The sequence below is a fragment of the Leuciscus leuciscus genome (genome assembly GCF_965113295.1).
Source record: "Leuciscus leuciscus genome assembly, chromosome: 7".
Lineage (NCBI taxonomy): Eukaryota > Metazoa > Chordata > Actinopteri > Cypriniformes > Leuciscidae > Leuciscus > Leuciscus leuciscus.
The window spans coordinates 3,464,026-3,486,707 of NC_138731.1; the positions used below are offsets into that span (position 1 = coordinate 3,464,026).

Sequence of the window (22,682 nt, forward strand, 5' to 3'; positions counted from 1 at the left end):
GAATGTGAGCTACCTGTTCGAGCCGGATGTCATGTTGACAGTATGACTGTACGTTCAGTTCACAAGTTTGAGGTGTAAGAGTTCGGTCTTGTCTCTTAGCTTCAAATTGGAGTCTTTGGAACAGTTGAACTGAAATTATCGTAATGTCTGATCCTGTGTCGATCAAGGCTTCCATGCTCACTTCCTTTTCCAACGTGATGTTCAGGTAGAGTTTTCGGCCTGTGCCCTTTTCAATGAGGTTGCTCAGGAACATTGGCATCGGGACAGGTGTAACGGTCGTTGGGTGGTTAGGACCGGTCTCGTGTAGCTTGCTGCGGAGGCAGTTAGCCAAAACAGCATTTCCTGGTACCTTGGGATTGTGGTACCTGGTTTGAGGAAGTGTGCTGTTTCGTTCATGGTGTGCAGCTGTCAGCTGTGGAGCTTGGGTGATGCTGTCACCTTGTGATGTGACAGTTAGCTCTGTGGTCTGTGGATGATGAGCAGTGTTCGAGGTGCTTGGCTCAGTCAAATGGCGGTCAGACGGTTTGGTTTCAGTTCTTATGCTTAGGCATAAGATGTCTGGCTCGTCCTTCTTGTCTTTCTTGCAACGTTCCTGGTGAAGAAGCTCTTTCAGCACCCTTAGGATCTCTGCTGTTTCAGACGTGGCTGCACTGTGGTTATCTGATGTGAGCTCAGGCTTGAGCTTACCAGTGTCGTGTCGAGAGTGGTTCCACTCTCTGTCGGGGCTTGTTGTCCTGGACGGTGGAGATCGGCTCTTCTTGGGTCGCCGGCCGGCTTCCCAGAATCTTTCAGAGCGCTCGCTCTGGTGCTTTGGACGAGCACCACCGCGATTGTGTTGCCCTCTGCTGGTTTGGAACGGTCGTGACTCTCTGTAAAAATGTCTGTGACTGTGGTGTTGTGGGGCACCCTCTAAAGTCAGTTCTGAACAGTGCTCAGAGACAGAATAGATTGTGGGGTTTTTCACAGTCTTTTCAGAAATAGTCTTTTGCTTGGTGTAAGCTTTATGGGCTAATTCTCGCAGCTGTTGGGTAGACATGGTCCGTGCATCGGCCAAAACCCCAATATGATGGGATAAGGTTGGATGGAGATTCCGCAGGAAAAGAGTTTTAAAGGTAACATCCTGTTCCATCCCGGGCTCATTCCGTGCTCCGAAGAAGGCTTGTCGGAGTCGGTTGTAGTAGATCTGGGGGTGTTCACGCCGACCTTGCTTGAGGTCTACAGCAACGATGAAACCTTGATCGGAGTCTGGATCAGAGAGCGTCACTTTGTTGGAGTTTTTCGTTGAGTTCTTTTCTGGTTTCTCTCTCCAACTGTTCTCTTTGGTCTGTGTCAAGGCGCAGATCTTGCAGGGCATTTCGAAGTCTTTCTACTTCTTTCTGTAGCTCTGGATCTGTGGCGTCCTCTTTCTCGCGCCGGTACTGGGTCTCGAGGAGGAGCTGATCTAGACGACTCTGGGTTCGGGCCTGGTCCCTCCGGGCCTCCTCCGCTTGAAGCTTAAGCGTTGCGGCTTGCTGCTCCAGGTCGATGTTGCTCCGTTCGCTGAGCCTCGCCTGGGCGACGACATTGTGGGCGACGCTGCTGACGATCCTGGCCCCGTCTTTGTAGTTGTAGCTTTGGGTAGGATCGTGTGTTATCAGTTCGTTTAACTCTGTGTCCAGTTGCGTTTGGCTCAGATGCTGCAGGTCACTGGCGTCCTTGGCTAAGTGCTCCCGACGGACCGCGGGACTGGATGCACGGGACATATTGGCTTCACTGTAGGCGAGAGAAGCACAGCACACACACAAAGAGACCAATGCAAGTTCGTTCTAAGGTTGATGAGCTATACTCATACGGGCTATGCCGTTTATGAGAATTTTGGGCTAACTGATGCACAGTTAGACAGTTAGCGGAGCCAATTGACTTGGGTCGAAGGACCCGAACTAGAGATTTGACAGGCAGTAGCCTCGCGGGTCACGTGATGACACCGGCTGCTTGGTCTGTCGCCCTATTATTTAGCTTCCTTGGTGGCTCTCACAGGTTACTTGTCTCTAGGTGAAATGAAAGAAACAAATCACAACAGAACAAAGGATAGAAAAGACTGAGGTAAAACAAAACACTAGTGATGACTAGGTCTGAAATTAAATAAACAGAATAGTAACACAGTACGTGTTCAAGAGGATGAAGAGACCTAAGCTATTACCACTGCTAGGGTTTAGGATAGGCCAACAGGTGAGTGGGGGCTATCGGGGGGGGGGTAGGAAACCTAGGAAGATGGTATGGCTTAGAGAAGAGATGGGCCAAACACCTAGACTGTACCCGGGGGAATATCTAATATTCTGTGGCTTATAGTAAGTGGAATGGGTTTTACTCAATTTAGATTAACCTGTGGTGAATTGAAGCCGCTCTGGTGGGATCCGTGGCTCAGTCAACCGCTCCGACGGTTCCCAACACTTGATCGCAGTGTTCTCGGGCAACTTCGTTTTCTCCCTGTACCTTGCTGCGCCCTCTCAGACAACTTGCGACTTTAAAACACAACCTGGCAACACCAAGGTTTCCCCGGCCAGACAACACGTCAAAATTGGGTTTTAGCCCGGAACTCTCTCGAAGAGTGGCCCACTTTTAGGCCTCAGTTCGGGTTTATTGTCCCAAAATTGCTTTGTGTGTGTTGGCTGGCGCGGTTGACCTTTGGAGTGCCAAATTGCTAATGTCGAAGTTGCGTGCCGCAACGATGGTACGGGATTTGAAAGTGTCCAAAACTCACGGAACGGCAAGTGTCAGTAACGCCGGTTGGGCAACCTCGCTCGCGGAAACCAACCCGAGATGACTGCAACTCCCCACAGTGCTCTAGTGAATGCCACCTATAAATACACAAAGGATAAACAAGTGAAACTTAAAGTGAATTAAGGTTAGTTTGTTTAAACCAAATTGATTAATTATTTATGTGGCAATAAGAGTCAAAGGTTTTACTAAACAAAGGGAGATTATGATAATGTTACTTATCAAAATGACCTAACCCAAAAGAGAGATAGGGAAAGAATAACAGTAGATATAAAATAATAGAATAATAATTAAAATTTAAAAATAAAATCAAAATGAAATGACAGGATGAACCCAGGAGAAGAGGCAGGCCGCAGTAGTGGGTTTTCACCACAAGGGGGCGTGCTCCCTCTCTGTGCTTAACCTGGCAAACAGAGAACTTAATTCCAATCAAAAATTCAAAACTTGTTTAAATTAAAATTTAAAATAAGCATGTAAGGAAATGTAAAAATAAGAATGATATCTTATAATAATCCAGATACAATAAAGTATCAGTCCTATTTATAAAAATAATCAGGAGAGAAAGACGATATAAAAGAGTGAAAGGAGGAAAATAGTGATGCCGACTTAGTATCCACAAGGCCACACGATGGTGCTGTTTCCTTCAAGTGGATGTAAGTGGCTGAATACACAACTCAATTTAAATTTAAAATTCAAACTAGTTTAAATCAAATTTGAATGAGCATGTAAATAACATTTAAAAGGAAAACTCAGAATAATATCCCATAATAATTAATGGTAACAGTGAAGTCTCATCAATAATTATTAAGATAATCAAAAGAGAAACGTGGAAGTAAACAATTCCCGACAGGATTTGTAAAGAGAGAAAAGAGAGCTGAGTGGACCGACCTAGCGGGAGGCGGCCACTAGGTGCCGTTGTTTCCTCTAAGGGAATGGCTGAGATTTAATCTAAGTTTTAATTCAAATCTTGTTTGAACCAAACTCAGAGTAAATGTATCAGTTAAAAGCAGGAAAATTGTCTAACACAAAATAATATTCGCACGAGCAAAGCTGTAAATGCGAATAGTTATTTAGAGTTTAAACATTAATTCACAGGGAAATGAATTCAGCCATAAAGAGAGCGTTATCTGATAACTGGCCACGAGATGGCGTTGTTGCGCTCATGCAGGCGGACATCAGAGGGGCAAAGGGTTAATTTGGGGCTGCTAAACACTTACGCCCTCTGGCGTTTAGTCAATGGAATTACACCACTTCAATGTGATTCAAACGCTAAGAGCTTTCAGCTCGCGTCACGCGCTGATTTTCTGCAACAGTCACAAATTAGACAGAGGTCTCGGCGGACCTTTTGGTGCTATTAATTCTGCACAGGAGAGTATGGCGGGGTTTCTTCGCCGCAAATACTCAAATGTGGACAACAGGAATTTTCCGTCTGTTGCTAGACTCCCATACACTTATCACAATAGCACTTATGATTTTAAATGTATTTGGTTTGCGATTGATTAGCTAGGTCAATGTTAACCAGGAGTTTACCGTTTTGTTGAATATCACTGGACTAACCACGAATTCAATAACGATATCATGCATGCAAGGCCTAAATGTTTAAAAAGGAATCTCGCTTTAGAAACATATTTATTAATACCGGTAGTACGCACGTGAGAATTCTTCGTTCACAGCGATTTAAAACAAATATTAGAAATGTATCAACTGCAGAGATATTTCTTCATCTCTTAACAGGACATTTGTAATATCAAATAGGCTACTGCAGTGTACGTAGCGTTTAACAGTGCTAAAATTGTTTAGGCATATTTTAGCAACTTGTTAAAATGTAACGTTAGGCCTACTGACTTCGGTTTTTTACCTTGGACAGTTAGGAGTGAGTTCGCGATGCGACTTCATTTCATAATTTCATAAAATATGTGCACAAAAATGATTAATAACCATATAAACAGATTGAAATTGAATATTGTTCATAAAACAAAGTTTGAAACGTGCCTAAAATATCTCCACCATCTGTAAGGAATATGACTTAGCTCAAATGTTTATAGGGAATCAAAATTATGAATCGGGTTGATTCATCTATATTCTTACAATACGAATAAGTCTAAATTTCAGCTTCAATAATTTATTAATATTGTAAGAATATAGATGAATCAACCCGATTCATAATTTTGATTCCCTATAATCATTTGAGCTAAGTCATATTCCTTACACAATTTTATGGACTTCAAAACAGAAACGGCAATTCACTGCCATTATAAAGCTTAGAAGAGCCAGGACATTTTTAAATATAACTCTGATTGTATTCGTCATGGGCTAATTTTCATTTCTGGGTGAACTATCCCTTTAAGTTGGGAGTCCACCTTAGAGGAGTCCACCTTAGAGATAATCTCCATATTTATAATGAAACCATAATTTCTTTTTAAATATGATATTAATCATATCACACAATAAAATATAATTTGTCCACATCTATAAAAAATTATTATGGGACCTCCTTCAATGCTTTCAGAATCTTTACTTTTTAAAATAATTTTATTTCTGTAATTTGAATATATATATTTTAGTTAACATTTTAATGACAGTATATTATTGAACAAAAATGTATTATTTTATTTATCAAAATAAACAGAAAATAGTGCAAACATTTTATTTTAGCTTTAGTATTTGGATCAATACTGTCTTTTGCCCCGTGCTGGTTTTACCCTGTGTGTCTATGGGGTAAAAGGCTCTCTTCCCCACCTCATACATAAGATAAAAAAAAATAAAAAAAAAATAAAAAAGTTTTTCACAGAATATTACACAACACATGTATTCATGCACGAGCGCCAGGTACGCGCGCTCGCGCACGCACACACGCACACACACTCTGGGTCATTTCAGTTAAAACAGATAGGCCATCTCAGTTTCTTCTAATCTGAATAATCACAGCATTGCCATGGTCTTTATTTTATGTGTATGGTGATTTTTTCCTGACGACGTCTTGATTATAAATTAGTGTTTTAGTGCAGATTACCAGTTTGGAAGGGAGAGCTGGTTATTACATAACATGTCTTAATGGGCCGATAGTTTCATATTCATCCCGTTGGTCTTTTACGCACAAATCTAATAAATGATTATAATGTTTGTAATATCCAGATTTTTCCACCCTGTCCGTATAAAATTATAAAGAAGCCTCAAATTCCAACAATCTTTTGGAAACGGGGAAACTTCAGCTTATTTTCACTTGATTTGAATAGTGCGCCAAAGATGCAACACTGTGAAAATGAGGTAAAAGAAAACGAAAGAGCCATCGGCGAAATGTGTTAGTAAACAGTAAACTCATCTCTCTCTCTCTCTCTCTCTCTCTCTCTCTCTCTCTCTCTCTCTCTCTCTCTCTCTCTCTCTCTCTCTCTCGCGCGCGTAAGAGACAAATCTGTAACTTTGAATCAAATTCCTTATTATAAGGAATCCGATTCAAAGCTACCAATATCTCAGAAATGTATATTAAATACATTATTTGAAAAACGTTAGAGCTCTATTAATTAATTGTGCCTGAATCCTCAGCAAAATATTGATCGACTTTGATAGAAAATAGACTATAACCTATAGGCAGAGGTGGGTAGTAACGAAGTACATTTACTTCGTTACATTTACTTGAGTACTTTTTTTAGAAAAATTGTACTTTTAAGAGTAGATTTGAATGTGGGTACTTTTTACTTTAACTCGAGTACATTTCTAATGAAAAAACTGTACTTTTACTTCGTTACATTGGGCGACGTTCCTCTCGTTACTTTATTTTAATGCAATGTTAAATGCGTAGTTTATTCCAAGCGCGCTGTATCTTTTTTTTCTGGACTTGAGCGATGCTCAATTCACAAATGAATCACACTTTTGAGTCGATTCTGTTCAAACACTTCATCAAACAAGTTGGCAGATCTGTCGAAGTCGGTTCGCGAATCAGTTTGAATGATTCAGTTCCTGATTCTGTTCAGTTCCTGCACGCACTGAATCATCTGAAGCGATTTCAATTCACACTGGACTCGGAGTAGTTAACAGGAAGATTTAAGCACATCAAGAGCGTTAGATGAAGTGGCAGTGGACCTACAGTACAGTCAAGTGAGAGCAAATCTTCAAATGCATCATATTTTTGCCAGCGATGAAGATCTTTATTAGTTGAACTTGAACATCTTCGTAAGCTGTCTGTGAATGAATGATTCCACAGGAGTCAGGACGATATATTCGATTTCATTTCACTCAGGTAACAGTTAATACATTTTACAACCAAACAGATTATTACGCCACGATACTAGAAAGTATGACAATACCTTCATATACATTAATTTACATTAAATAAAGCTACCATTGTTCACAGTTTATGTACCCGCCATCCTGCGGTATTGCGTGTATTGTTGCGCAGTGGCGTCCGAACTCGACTTGAAAACGAATGCCTTTGCCTGCCGTAGACACAGTTAAAGGAGAAGTTCACTTTTAAAAAAACTTTTGCTGATAATTTACTCACCCCCATGTCATCCAAGATGTCCATGTCTTTCTTTCTTCAGTCGAAAAGAAATTAAGGTTTTTGATGAAAACATTCCAGGATTTTTTCACATATTATGGATTCCATTGGGACCCAAACGGTTCAAGGTCCAAATGACAGTTTCATTGCCGCTTCAAAGGGCTTTAAACGATACCAGACGATGAATAAGGGTCTTATCTAGCGAAACGATCGGTCCTTTCAAAAATAAAATAAAAAGTTGACGTTTTATAAGCACAAATGTTCGGCTTGCTCTGTTCTGTGATGCGCGTTCGTGACGTCACGTAATACGCAATTACGTTGAAAAGGTCACGCTTGAAAAATTGAAGAAAATGTTCTTTTTGGCTTTTTAATATTAAAACACTCAGGATGCGCACACGAAATGGGCATTTTAAACGATAAACTGACACAAATACATTTGAAAATGTTTATATGGTCCTCCTTCCGCACATTTGTAAACACATCAAACTTGACCTTTTCAACGTAATTGCGTATTACGTGACGTCACGAACGCGCATCACAGAACAGAGCAAGGCGAACATTTGTGCTTATAAAACGTCAACTTTTTATTTTATTTTTGTAATGACCGATCGTTTTGCTAGATAAGACCCTTATTCATCGTCTGGTATCGTTTAAAGCCCTTTGAAGCGGCAATGAAACTGTCATTTGGACCTTGAACCGTTTGGGTCCCAATGGAATCCATAATATGTGGAAAAATCCTGGAATGTTTTCATCAAAAACCTTAATTTCTTTTCGACTGAAGAAAGAAAGACATGGACATCTTGGATGACATGGGGGTGAGTAAATTATCAGCAAAAGTTTTTTCAAAAGTGAACTTCTCCTTTAACCAGTTTAAGAAGATCCGTCGATGTACTTTTTGTGTGTGTGTGTGTGTGTGTGTGTTCAGGTGTTCAGTAGCAGTCATGACTCATGAGCGCGAGCACATGTGAAGAGTTTTTAACTCTTCTCTGTCAATACATGCCTTTGAATGCAACACTCTGCAGATTCACTTTATTTCGACATTGTCTAATAACCCAAATGTAGTTGTATAAGTTTCTATTATACAAACCGGACAGGCAATGATTTTCGAGCTATACAGATGTCAGAAATAATGCTTACCTCTCTCTTCTGTTTTTGTTGCAAAGATATCTGATAATAATAGTCATTTAAATAAACAAAATCTAAATAATATCATTTTATGTATAGCCTATGACGACTTCAGAGGCAAAAGCCTCTAAGTACCATATGAAATTTTCTTCTAAAAGAGCATTTTTATCAAGCTTGTATGTTTATGTTCACACTTAAATGGCAATGAAAAGTAGCCTACCTGTCATTAAAGTGAAATTACTGAATTTAAATATACGAGCTTGATACAAATGATTGTTTTAGAAGAACATTTCAGATGGCACTCAGAGGCTTTTGCATCATTAAGTCTTTATATATATATATATATATATACAGGGTTGGGGAGTAACGGAATACATGTAACGGCGTTATGTAATCAGGATACAAAAATCCAGTAACTGTAATCCGTTACAGTTACGTCAAAAAACGTAGTAATCAGATTATAGTTACATTTTGAAAAAAGGGGGAATACTTTCAGAATTACAATGGTTTCATTTAAAACTAAATAAATAAGTATTTTGGCATAATAACACTATATTAAGCACTGCTTGATTATACAGTAGTTCCACGTGTGCCACGCGCTGGTGCATGCGCAAATAACAGCCTACGATCTCCTCAGACGCAGAGTGAATCACTGCTGCTAGTAGAAACGATGCTGCCTACGGGTAAAATCACTCTTAATTCATGGAAATTCCACTGCTATTTTGTAGAAATTAGGAGAGTAGTGTTACGTTCCCACTTTAGTCTAGGGGGTTTAAAGAGGGAGTAACAAATGATGTAACAAAAAGTAAATAAATAAACGTGAGAAATCTCCTCTCCATCTATCCCAGCTCTAATTCCTGTTCACCTTTTTATCCAAAAAGCTACACAACACCCATTGATTCGCACCTTGCAACAAAAAGGAAACTGAAAAAGTATACTCAATGAATTTCTTTTATTAAAAAGGTTTAACCAATATATTTATAAAGCAAACAAATCAACAAACAGACAAACAAACTTAAATAATAACCAGATCGTCAGGAGAGGGCCAGGCCAAAATAACAAACAAAACAAGGACTTCCTAAAGTTTAAACCCAAATAAATTGCCTAACAAAAGAAACGAAAAATTAAAGACAATTATCTTACCTCTCTCCCTGACTAGAAATAAACAAGAGAAAAGTTTAGGGATGGATCATCCAAATAAATTGGCGCCCATCTCCCTACACGGTTTTAACCATTTAAACTCACACAGTCCAAATGGTCAATGAACTCAGACAACAGGTTTCACAAAGGAATATAAGATCTCTTTACGACAGCAAATCACACAATAATGTCTGGGATAGCTAGAGAGGGATTCTGACGATCACAGTCTCTTTGCGGTTTTATACAGGCTGCAAACAGAAAAGCCACGCTCCTGCTAATTAACATCAGCTGCGGATGATTTGGAGTGCTGCATGAGAGAAAGAGAGAGAGATAGAGAAAAAAAAAGAGAAAACAATCACCAACACAATATAAAAACAAGACTACGTCACAGGACGTAACAGTAGCTTTTTTAGTACGTTACCCAAAATGTCCTTTCTTAATCTTTTCTCGCGTAACGCGATGTTCGCTGTCTCTAGGTAACATAGGGGAACTCCCACTGCCAACGCCCCACGTCCAGTCAGGCAAATTAAGAAAGATCACGGCTTTAGTCAACATGTAGGCCTATTTTAAAATAAAGTAATATGTAGATTGTGTAAAAATTTTAAATGTTGTGTTTTTATTTTTTAGTTAAAAATTTGTTAAAAATAAAACAAAATAATCTGTAATACTATACGTTAGCCACTAGATGTCTGTATAGCCCTTTACATAAATATATATTCAGGCATGTGTGTATATTTTGCAAATATTGTACACTGGACCAAATTTTTTAATAATATTTCTTCTTGCTTGACTTTATTTATATACATGACCTTGAAGTAATCCAAAAGTAATCAGTTACATTACTTTCATATTATAGTACTTGGATTACGTTACTGAATACTTTTTTTATGAAGTAATTTGTAACTGTAACGGAATACATTTTTAAAGTAACCCTCCCAAGCCTGTATATATATATATATATATGCCTATATGATCCGAAGTAACTAGTTACTCGCTACTTGAGTAGTTTTTTCATTTGATACTTTTTTACTCTTACTCAAGTAACTATTAAGATTATTACTTTTACTTTTACTTTGAGTAAATATTTCTATAAGTACTTGTACTTTTACTTGAGTACAGTTTTTGGATACTCTACCCACCTCTGCCTATAGGCTACACATAAAACGTCAATAATGATGTCATATGTGTCGGTTTTAGATGTGTGTATGAGAAGGACATGCTGGACTTACCAATGAGAATGACAGAACTTGTCAGCTTTGGTTTACAATAGCATCCAGTGAATGAAATGGCGCCTGAAACTTATTCAAACCTTTAGGTTTCGATTTCTGTCTTCTTCTGTTTTTGTTTCGGCGCATTTCATTCAGTGCACATCGCCACCTACTGTGCTGTTGTGTAATCAAGATCATTTTCTTTTCTTTGTTCCCCCTTTTCTAAAATAAATAAAATAGACTACTACTAAATTGACACTGTAAAAGAACAATGTATCCTACTTGATCTCTATTGAACTCATGTCTCAATAAATATTTAAAATTCTTCCCCCTCTTGCCATTTTTGTTTACATGTAGGCCTACTATTTATTATTTCTCATAACACCATACAAATGTGCTCTACTGTTTCTTTCTCCCCACATAAATCAAATTTCATGTACTTTAGGTAAAAACCTAGTTCTGTCTTAAAGAGTCATTGATGTAATTTCTTAACCAGTAAGAATTACCTCAGATTACATATATATGAGTTTCTTCTGTGCCTAAAGCAAATCCACTTTTAGTTTTCTGTCTTGAATGCATCCACATAAGAGACAACATCTAAGAAAACTAATCTAATTTCCAAACATTGAATAGCAGAAGTGTGTCAGGAAAGGAGCGTCCTGGAAAATAAAAATCCGCAAAGCCTCCCCTGACTGCAAGTTTTGATAGGTCATCTTTTATGCATGTTTTCCTGTACATAACCATACCATTAAAACCAGTTTAACATTGTCTGACAGTTTTAATGTTCTTAAAAAATATTTTACGTTCAGATATTCATATTCATCCATTTATGCTCCCTTAATCATATATTAGTCAATAAAATGTTTAGAACATACTTAAACACCATGTATATTTTATGGAAGCTCGTTTCCGCCACAGAATAAAACATTTGTAAAAGATAATTGCGACTTTTTTTATCTCACAATTCTGAGTTTATAACACACAATTACAAGTTTATATCTCGCGATTCTGACATCTTTTCTCAGAATTTTGATATAAAGTCACAATTGCGATTTATAAAGTCCAATTCTAAGGAAAAAAGGCTTTTAACGCGCAATTCTGACTTTATATCTCTCAGTTGCGTGATATAAACATGCAATTCTGAGAAAGTTTAATTCTCGCAATTCCGAGTTTCTATCTCACAATTCTGACTTTATAACACGCAGAGAGAGAGAGAGAGAGAGAGAGAGAGAGAGAGAGAGACAGAGAAGAGGGAGAAACTAGTTGGGTTTTACACATCCCACATATACAGGAAACTGTAAAAAAAAAAAAATTGAGGAAAGATGAAAATATGTAATGTATCTGTTTAGCACTGTTCTTTATTGTTCAACATAAAGAAAAAATATGGGGTAAAAAACCAAACATTCATCTGCTTCATGAGGCTCAAGCAGAATGTGATCACATGATGGATCTCCACTTGTTACATGCTGAAAAGAGTTTGGCTGCAGAAGCAATCATTGCTACACTTGCATTGGTCAACCCTAACCGTCCAACCCTGACACTTGATGAATGGGACATAATTAAAGATGTGTGAGAGATTTTCTCAGGGATGATTTCGCACATGTCCCACTTTTCGAGGATGAGTCACTGCAGTAAACGTTCGATTTTGATGGCATCGTAGTGTTGTCAGATGTGTCGTGCTTAAACACTGGGCTGCACTATCTTTTATTCGGGAAGGTCCATCCATCTAAGATCAGTAACCACTGGCACATCCTCAAAAAACATCTGGATCTTACATGTTACACTGCAGCGGGGGTTAGTGCGTTAAACAAAACGGTATGTACCGTGTTGGCCTTTGTGGATGGTGGTTATTTCCTTAACATAAGTTGCTTAATGTAAGTTGTGTCCCTGCCAATCCCAACAATGCACAACAATGTTTCGAAGTGAGCTTGTGTTTAAAGCCCAAGCCATCAGCCTCATCAATGCAGTGTTTCAGAATTTTTCTGAAAGGTTGAAGACTCTTCCTCCTCAGGAATTAGAAAGGCCTACCATAATGACAAATGACTTGAGTAACTTGGGGAGGATGAATTTCCTTGCTGCCGACCAGAAGGTCTTTCTTAACTTGTTTATGCAGTCCGTGTTGGCTGTTAATACTGATCTTGACATGGCAAATGACATGAACCAAGTTTGGTCAGAAGAATGAACAGTGGTTTGACCTGGTGGACTGCGAAGGTATTACGAAGGTGTCCTACCACGTCGCTTGTAACATCCATTCGCGAGATCCACCCGTCGATCTCTTATGGTCTCGGTGTGGACTGCAGGAGGTGGTTGGTTTGCGTGGGAGCTTGTTTTCCCTCTACTCCATGTGCAAAACCGCCAACTTCCCGAGCAACCATGACCACCTGCCCATAGATGGGGACGTAAGGCTTACCCAGGCTGTACGCCATGACAGCTGCAAAGTTAACTTCATGCTAAGAAATGCTGTCACCCCACATTGCCATGTGAAACATCCAGTCAGCAGGATCATTACAATGTGTGACCTCTATATCGAGAAGCACCAGAATGATGCTTGTCCTGATGGCAAAGAGGTACGTGGAGCATGCCGACGATCTAGCTCGCAAGTCATACACAAGGACCTACGCGAGGTTGGAGGGTGTCTTTTTGGTGCGTCCTAGCGATATTTCTCGTACAGCCCATAATGGACCATCTACTGGAAACGGTTTCAATGCTCGTGCCATTTCGGGACAACGGAAATGGATAAGGTGTGCTACATGTGGTTCAGCCAGTAGCCAGGCTGCACAATATCAGTATCAGCCGATATATATTCATTTGTAATGTTATCGTTATCAAACTGATAAGAAAATTTGGCCAATATATTAAAGCCGATAAATAATGGATTATTTCCTTCAGCTGAGACACTTCAGATGGGCACGGGTTGCCAGGATATGATGAAACGTGATTAGAATCACTTCAAAAAAGGAAAATACAGTAAAGTACAACATGTGCAGCACAAATCTGTCATATAGGTGTCACATTCACCGCCTTCTTCCTCGTCTGTGTCTGCACTACACTTCCCAGAACCCTCCGTCATCACCTTCACCTGCACATCGTCATCATCATCCTCATCACCTGTGTTCACTCATCATCATCTCCTTCACCTGTTGTCTTGTCATTATCTTCTGTGTATTTAAGTTTCCCTGTTCACTCGGCTGTTGTTGGTTATTGTTTGTGCACTAGCACACTGTTTCGAGTTTGTTTGGATTTTGCCTATGGAAATAAATATTGAGTATTTTGTATCTTCGCTTGACCTTCTTCAACCCGCTGTCGTTACAATAGGCTTCATAACATTATAATGAGAACACGACTGTAAAAGGATGTTGTGAATTCTTTGTTCGCCCATGTTTCAGTTTCAGCATGTTGTTACAGGAAGAGCAGAGTTACACCTTCATAATATATATGATTGGGACTGTCATATACATGACATTATAATGAGAACACAATAAAACATTGTGAATCCTCTAGGTTTAGTTGCAGTGTTTCAGCGTGTTATGGGAAGAGCACATCCACAAAAGGAGTTACACATTCTGACTAGACCGTAACTCACTTCAAGTTCACTTAAACATTCAACGTCATTTTGTGCAGATATAATTTGTAATATTATGTTTATGTTGTATAAACATCTGTTTAATCTCACGTTTCATTGAGTTAATAAATCAGTTTCCCGGTGTTCATTCAGCTCTTCAGATTCAGCGCAGATCAAACAGCAATGATGTTATTTGCAACAGTAATATTCATTTAAGTTGTTTCTTTTTCAAAAACATTAATGTATTATGAATAATAACATTTTCACCAACAACATGGTTTGATTACAATCATTTCATTATATTCTGTGCGGATGCTACTCCATTTTATTTATCCATGGCACATGCATTTTGTTTCTTTATATGCAAGTAATGTCCAATGACTTTGCATTATTTAGGCATTATTTTATTTATTTGAAAGGCAATAGGTTTTTTTTTTAAAGGAAAGTTGGCCATAGGAGTCTAAAATTAATTTTAAATCTCACACTTCTTCACTATAGGCTACTGAACTGTATATGTTTGATTTATGTTGAAGTGTTTGGGACATGGCTTTTAATTGTGAGACTTTTCTTTTTGTAATGAGGCTCTTAAAAATTATATAAGTTTAGATTTATCAGCCAGTATATCGGTAACCCGCTTTCACATATAAATAATCTATCGGTTATGGTATGCTAGAGGGGCGTCCCTAAAGGGGTTTGCAGAACTTCCCACACTGGATGAGAAGCGCCACGTCTTTAAAATAAAAAATATTTCAGAATCCTGCATTAAAATGGTCCCAAATCTTTGCTTAATGTACATAAAGACTTCATCCTGGTCTGTACAAGTGTACATTTTACATCCTAGTCTGTCAGATTATTCATTTTAATATTAGAAACAGTGCTTATAGTATAAGTTAGATTCCAGATATATAATATATTCTTTTAAGATTCATTTTTGATTTAGGATAATCTGGATCATGATTCTCCCACGATTCTGAAAACAAAACTTAATAAGTAATTTACTTGAGATTCTTACAAAATGTTTATTTATTTATTTGTCTAAAATGTTGTAAATGAGTATTATTATTTTTTTTACATTTACATTAATTCATTATGTAAAATTCATTTGAAATTAATGAATGAAGATTAGTGGCAGCGCGAAAGCAGGTTAAGGTGTTCCGGTGTGATCGTAATGTCAAAGGCTGAATAGACAGCAGAATCATTGTCATTTAGGAATAAGATCGCGTGTGTGTTTGAATCGAGATCGCCATATTTTAATGATTAATCGCGCATACACATGGGCCTATAACCTTTGTATTTTTGTATGTCACATTTGTAACAGACTTCAAAAGTAACCCAGGCACGGGCGTCCCCAGAATTCTTTTTAAAAAAAAATTTTTTATTGGGGGGCATTTTTTTAAGTAAATAAATAAAAAGGTGCTGTTTTAAAAATGTTCTACTTTCAAAATAAATGAAAAAACAACAATAAATGACACATGGATTATGTCTGAATCGAGATTGTAATGTTCATTGCAGTCTATGTCGTTTCATTAATAATCTTTCATTTACATTATGTCATTTCACAGAAAGACTGAAGTTTAAATAGTATATCACAGCAATCACTCAATAGCAGAGGAGGTGGTCATGCGTGGCCACATCAGTCCATATGTACAAAAGAAAAGAAGAAGCCTCAAGACAAAGTATACAGAGGTTAAGAAAGAAACCGTTATGATGGTAGACAGTCAGATTTGGACAACATTCAAGTAGTTTTGTGTACATAGTCTTAATTTTACACAGACACATATTTGCTGGTGCAATTTTAAATTGCAAAGAAATTTAAAACTCTTTCCACACAATAAACACTAATAGGGTCTCACATCAGCATGACTTTTTAGGTGTATCTGTAAGTGAAATGATGGCAAAAGCATTATTTTTATCACACTGATCATCACAATTAAATTGTCTTTCCCCAGAGTGAAGTCGCAGGTGATTTTTAAAATGTCTCCTCGTCGTAAACATCTTGCCACATTCAGAACAATGCAATGTCTTTCCAGAGTGAGTCTGCAAATGGCGTTTCAGGTCTCTTTGATATTTGAAACTCTTCTCACACCGAGGACACTTGAAAGGCTTCTCTCCAGTGTGAATTCTCATGTGAACCTCGAGGTTTCCATTTTGAGTGAAACACTTCCCACAGTAATTGCAGGTGTAAGGCTTCTCTCCAGTGTGAAGTCTCATGTGGGCATTAAGGTTTCCTTTATATGCATAACTGTTTCCACACTGTTGGCAGGTGAAAGGCTTCTCTCCATTGTGAATTCTCATGTGGACTTTAAGGTTTTGTTTTTGAGTGAAACTTTTTCCACACTGTTGGCATGTGAAAGGCTTTTCTCCAGTGTGAATTCTCACGTGGACTTCAAAGTTTCGTTTATGATTGAAACTCCTTCCACAGTGACTGCAGGTGAAATGGCTGTTAGATCTGGTCTTCTGGGCTCCTTTTTTTGAGCAAGTCATTTCAGTTGGTGTAGATTTTTCTCCGATCATGAAATCATGTTTCTCATCTTTCACTTCCATATTATTCAGTTCTTGACTCTCCTCTTTCAGCGCTATCAGGTCTAAAGCAAAAACAGATGAATACAAGTTAACACGGCACGAAGGAAGAGACATGAAAAACAACATAAAGCATAAAAACAGCGTGTATAACATATGCACTAAGCTACTGAAAGAGGTGTTACCTGACATCTCAGAACCTCTTCTCAATATTGTAACCTCTTCACATTATTTAGGACAAAAACCTGCCAGTTATCAAACCCTTTATCAAACACAGCTTGACCCAGGAAAATTGGTTTATTAAAGACTGATGGCAAATCACCTATTCATGTATAAAATATTAGAAAAATAATGTCCTCTCAACTATGTCCAGTTTTGCACTGAAATATTATTTCAGTCAGAATCCGAACCCCATTGTAGCACGGAAACTGTGCGCATTAAAGTTATATCTCACTTGCTGTTAGATCTTTCAACAACATGACATTCTCTTGGATAGTTTTGAGAATAATGTTGGCATTTGTGGACAAGCACTAGCATGGATTAGGTCCCATCTATCCAACAGCTACCGTTTTCTTTGTGTAAATGAACAGACGTCTCATCAGACACAAGTATGGAGTGCCACAGGGCTCGGTATTAGGACCTCTGATTTTCTCCTATTTCTCCTATTACTCCTATTTCTTCACAACTTACTGCACAACTGGATAGGTTAACAGAGGGTATTGTTGATATTAGGGCTGCATCAGCTAAACAATAAAATACTGGGGGGATAAAACAATAATCAATAATAAAACTGATGATTGAACGGCTTCAGACATCCTGCCCTAAAAGCCACCAGAGAGGCATAGTATTCACGTATGATCAATGAAGGTGCAGCTAATCCGAGGATGTTGTTTAAAACAATCAACAAACTTCTTATACCTCAAAATAAAAACATCTGCCCTTCTGTTGAGATGTGCAACAAATTTCACAAATACTTTAGTGAGAAAGTCCAGAATATCTACAGCTCCATTGCTTCTGGCTCGTCTTGGTTGTCTACCGAGTCTCATTTTAAAAATGCGCTTTCCACTTCCTTCTCTAATTTTTGTTGGCCAGTTACAGCAATATCTGTCCACAAACAATTTACTGGAACCGTTCCAGTCTGGTTTTAGATCAGGACACAGCACTGAGACTGCTCTTGTCCGGGTCGACAATGACCTTCTTACTTTTGCTGACTGTGGTGCTTGCAGCATTTTAGTCCTGTTAGACATATGTGCTACTTTCTACACAGTTTGTCATACCATCCTTTTGTAAAGGTTGCGTGATTGGTTGGGCAACTCTAGTCTTGTGATTGAATGGTTTAAATCATATCTCACTGATCGTTTTTAGCACGTAAGTCTGGGGAATAACAAATCAGAGGCAACACTAGTTCAGAAGGGTGTACAGCAAGGGGCTGTATTGGGGCCAATACTGTTTAGCACATATATGTCACCTCTTGGTGACATCATAAGAAAGTATGATTTGGGGTTTCATTACTATGCTGACGATACACAGATCTATGTCAGTATACCCTGATCCTAATCTTGCAATCACTGCTCTTACTACTTGTCTGGAAGAAATAAAAGAGTGGATGCAACTGAATTACCTTAAACCTAACGAGTCAAAAACTAAACTTTTACTTCTTGGTACGCCAACAGCTCTGCGTAAATCTAATCATCTAAATCTGTTTATTGACTCTGATTAAGTGTCTCCATCATCTTTAGTGCATAATCTCTGTGTTATTTTTAATTCACAGCTGACATTTGATGGCCATATTAAAATAGTCTCGAAAGCTGCGTTTTAGGCTTATCCATGGCTTTATTATGTCAAGGCTTGATTACTGCAATTCCCTTTATTCTGGTCTTCCTGATAAGTCTAATAAGAAACTTCAGTATATTCAAAATTCAGCCGCACACTTACTGACTTACACAACTGCTCGTCAGCATATTTCTCTGGTTCTATATAGACTGCATGGCTTCCAATACAGGCACATATTGATTTTAAAACAATGATTTTAACATGCAGTATAAAGCTCTTCATGGGTCAGCTCCGGCATACCTTATTAACTTAGTCAACCCTTACATTCCAACTCGTTCTCTATGTTCTTCCGGTTCTTTTACTCTTCAGCAGCCTACATTCAAACTGAAGTCTATGGGTGGTTGAGTGTTTTCCATTTCACCTCAAGGGTTATGAAATGCTCTCCCATCCACAATTAGAAACTCGCCAACACTGGACTGCTTCAAGAAGTCCCTAAGACTCATCTTTTTAAAGCTGTTTATTATGCTTGAGTACTTGATTACTTCTGTACTTTATTTTATTCCTGTTTTTTTCCCCCTTTTATAATTGTTTGATGTCTTTGTTATCATTATCCTGTGTAGCGCTTTGGGTTTGAGAAAAGCACAATATACCCTAAATACAATGTATTATTTATTAAAGGTGGGATCAGTAGTTTTTGAAATAAGCTGTTGGCCAATGTTGATATTTAAAATCAACCCAAACAAACACACCCCTTCTTCATTACTCCGTCTCCAAAACTCACCCTCCAATCCTAACAGCCCTGCTCCGAGTCGGTCTCGAACACCGATCCCCAAGCAAGCGAGTCGAGTGCACTAACAATGACGCTAAACACCGCATTCACCGCAGTCGTCAGCGTGACTCACACTAGCTGGCCTCCGTTACACACGCAATCCAAGAGAGAATGTCTGTTTATCATAGCAGAAGCGCAACAGAATAATGCTTCACGAAAAATAAAGCGCAGATGATGAACAAATGACAAGGAAGCACAAAAATGAATGTAGAGTAGACAATAGTAATTACAAACAAGAGTTGGTTGTTAGTTGCCAACAGCACAGCAGCTCCAGACACACAATGACACTCAAACCCAGTGTTACTCACCTGTGGACCCAAATCAAAGCAACCTCCGGCTCTGTTTTCAGGCCTTCCCGCTTCATAACCCTGGTCATAACCCAAGTCATAACCCTGTATTTTCCAGTAACTTCTTCTGAACTTTTCTCTTTTGTATTGTCTCTCATCTCTAATTCTGCAGTCTTTCTTCAGTTCAAATCTCCCTCTTGCTCGTTCTCTCTCCTCCACCGTCCCAAAAACAAAATTATGCATTATGCATACACATAAAGTATAGCAATAACTTGTTAAACAAATGTATCGTAAGGCATACATTTATTCCTTTTGTTAAGATTTTAGTAAAATTTTGATAATGTGCATTATCTAAAACTATTTACTGTTTCTGCTTGCCTCTTATGTGTTTTTCTGTTCTTGTTGTTCCTCTTTTTTTCAGTGATTCTGCTTAAAAACATAGGCTATTAGTGTTCATATGGTCCCAATATAGAATTTGAACGTAACACTGAAGTAGTGTGGCAGTTAGGCTAATTAGATAATTGATAAATTAAGTGATGATTGAGCATTAGTGATAAACACCTGCTGTTAACGTTTCATCTGTCCACATTTTTGCGTTTTTGTCAGCAAAGATTTAGCTTTTTGAAAACGCTCTCCTGAGTGGATAAATGTGAAAGCGCTGTAGTGTGGACTGTGAAAACGATGAGCCATGTTTAGTCATTTGATGCATATTGTACCCATATATAGCTATGGTTATACCGGCATTGTTGTGCCTGCTTTATACTTTCATAGTGTTGTTAAAGAGAAGTGTTCCTTCATATAGTCTCCATATCGCATTCCTGCAAAGATGAGTGAACATTTACTCGCAATTGCGGTAAATGCGGCAAAACATGATGACAACTGTGTTTAAGTCATGTGATTTTGAGTGTGACCTGTGAATGAGTGAATGGTGAGATATTTTGCTAATAAAATGATAGTGCCAGAAGAATAGCGTGATAACTTTATAATGTCTGCTATCTCGGTATCATCTTCTGAACTGTTAGAATGTTTATGCATGGGAAGTAAGCCGACTTTAGATGTTTCGCTTGAAAACGCTAGTGTGGACGGAGAGCGTTTTGAAATGAAAATGCCGTTTTCAAAAGTATCCGTAGCCTAAGCAGTGTTCATTTAACTTTAAGGATTTTCCTCTCTATGGTCTGTGAATCTTTGCATCCAATCCTTTTCCTTTTTTAAACCAGAAATCTTGCATCTTCTTTAATGGTTCTATCACTTACGAGTAGAATAAGCAAACAAACTCATTTTCCTTAGGCCTATCAAGCTTCTTTTTTCACTGAAAATCATAGAAATTACAGAGAATGAAACTAACCTGTTTGTTCCTCAGTTTCTTCATGTTTCACTAGGAAAGCTTCTTCAATATTTATGTCTTCACTCTCCTCTTTAATAAACGCCATCTTTATAATAGTGTCACGTGGATCTCAGATGTTTCTCCAGGAGTTTTCCTGTGTGTTTGGACAAAGTCATGTTTAAGATGAGAATAATTAACAGAAAGAAAAATTAACCCACAGTAAATCTCGGAGTGCGTCTCAATCAGCTCTAGTTCAGTAGTTCAGCGCACTGGTGAGGGAGTCAGTCAGACTGAGAGTTAATGGACTTAAATAAACTGACTATATAAAAAACAAAACACTCAAACCATAAATTCTTCATCTTATTTAGGTATGATTTATATTAGATATTTAAAGATGTTATTTTTAACAAAATACACTTTCATGAAACATTTGCTAGTGGTTTATAAAAGTTGTCATTACTCATTACACGTTTGTATTCTCGTTATAGTTGCGCTGTTTTGAATCAGCTGGTTTCGTCAGCGGTGATTCGACCAAAGGAATCGTTTTGCGAAGCTATAGATTCAAATGACTCGTAGTTTCGAAAAGCTCCGTTTCTCCATCACTTCTTGTGATGTATTAGTGTACGATAAACTGATTCACGATTTAGGGAGCGAAATGAGAAGTACCCTTTCTGTTACTCACGTGTGGATGCGTATTACTCACAAAATAGCCTTCATTAATACAGTGTTACGCTCAATAATCATTCATTCATTTCACATTGCTTCATTCAGCTGCATCACAAACGCAGGAGCGTGGCGCACCCGTATGATGTCACAGCGTCACACCAAAATAAAAGTCCCGTTCGCTCGCAAACAAAGCATTCTTGGTGAAATACACATTTACCGGTATATGTATTTTGTCCAATGATGTGTTAATAAAATATGTAAAATCTACCAATTGAAACAGATTTAGAACTATATTTTTAACAAGCCATCTTTTCCTGAAAACAAAACATATGAATATAGGCCTATAGTTCCAAACATTAAGATGTTATATAAACTATGGTAACACATTAGTTTAGGGTTAAATTCTCACTATTAACTAGTTGTTTGTTAGCATTGATATTACTAGGATATTGGTTTATTAGTAGGGGAGCGGGGCTCAACCTAGCGCTTTTAGACTTTCTCAGTTTGTGTAAACCTACTTAAGGTTTTAAGTGCATTTTTTTTTCACATAAATTTTCCACATGTCTAGTAAAATTCTGTGTAAAACATCTCATGCCTTCCTGCGCTTCAATGGACAAATTCACTCAAAATTAAAAAGGCCCGTCTCAACGAGTATCCTAGTAAACATTCGGTTATGCCTTAAGCCCTATTCGCACGGGATTAGTATTACCTAGGGACCTCCGGTAATTTGTAATAATCGCAGAGGTCGTCTGTGATTTTTATCCCGTGCGAATCTGCCATGTCTGTAAAAATGTCTGTAAAAATTCCCCCGAAAATTACCTACCGTATTTCGGCCAACACAGGGGTCCTCTGATAATACCAGTCCCGTGCGAATCCCCATGTCTGTGATTTGGGCTGTTTTTCTGTGAGCCTATCGTTTCCTAAAGAACGTAATAACCATTATGGGCCGTTTAACAGTCCATTTTACGTCTGTATTAAAACTATATTAACAATAAA

The 22,682-nt window shown here is 38.2% G+C and overlaps 1 protein-coding gene and 1 long non-coding RNA gene across 2 annotated transcripts in view; both read right to left on the reverse strand.

Moving 5' to 3' along the window:
• The window catches only part of LOC309503305 (NACHT, LRR and PYD domains-containing protein 3-like), a 49,245-nt gene extending 38,401 nt beyond the window's left edge, over nt 1–10,844 (reverse strand). The window contains exon 1 of the mRNA XM_082176054.1: nt 10,747–10,844. The gene's annotated coding sequence lies outside the window, so the exon portion shown is untranslated. The remainder of the gene's footprint in view (nt 1–10,746) is intronic.
• A 4,726-nt stretch (nt 10,845–15,570) lies between these two features.
• LOC309503522 lies at nt 15,571–21,817 on the reverse strand. Its single transcript, XR_014207688.1, has 3 exons — nt 21,703–21,817; nt 21,042–21,174; nt 15,571–16,872 (listed from the first exon to the last, which is right to left on the reverse strand). It is a non-coding gene; the product is annotated as an uncharacterized lncRNA (long non-coding RNA).
• Nucleotides 21,818–22,682: the final 865 nt, after the last annotated feature.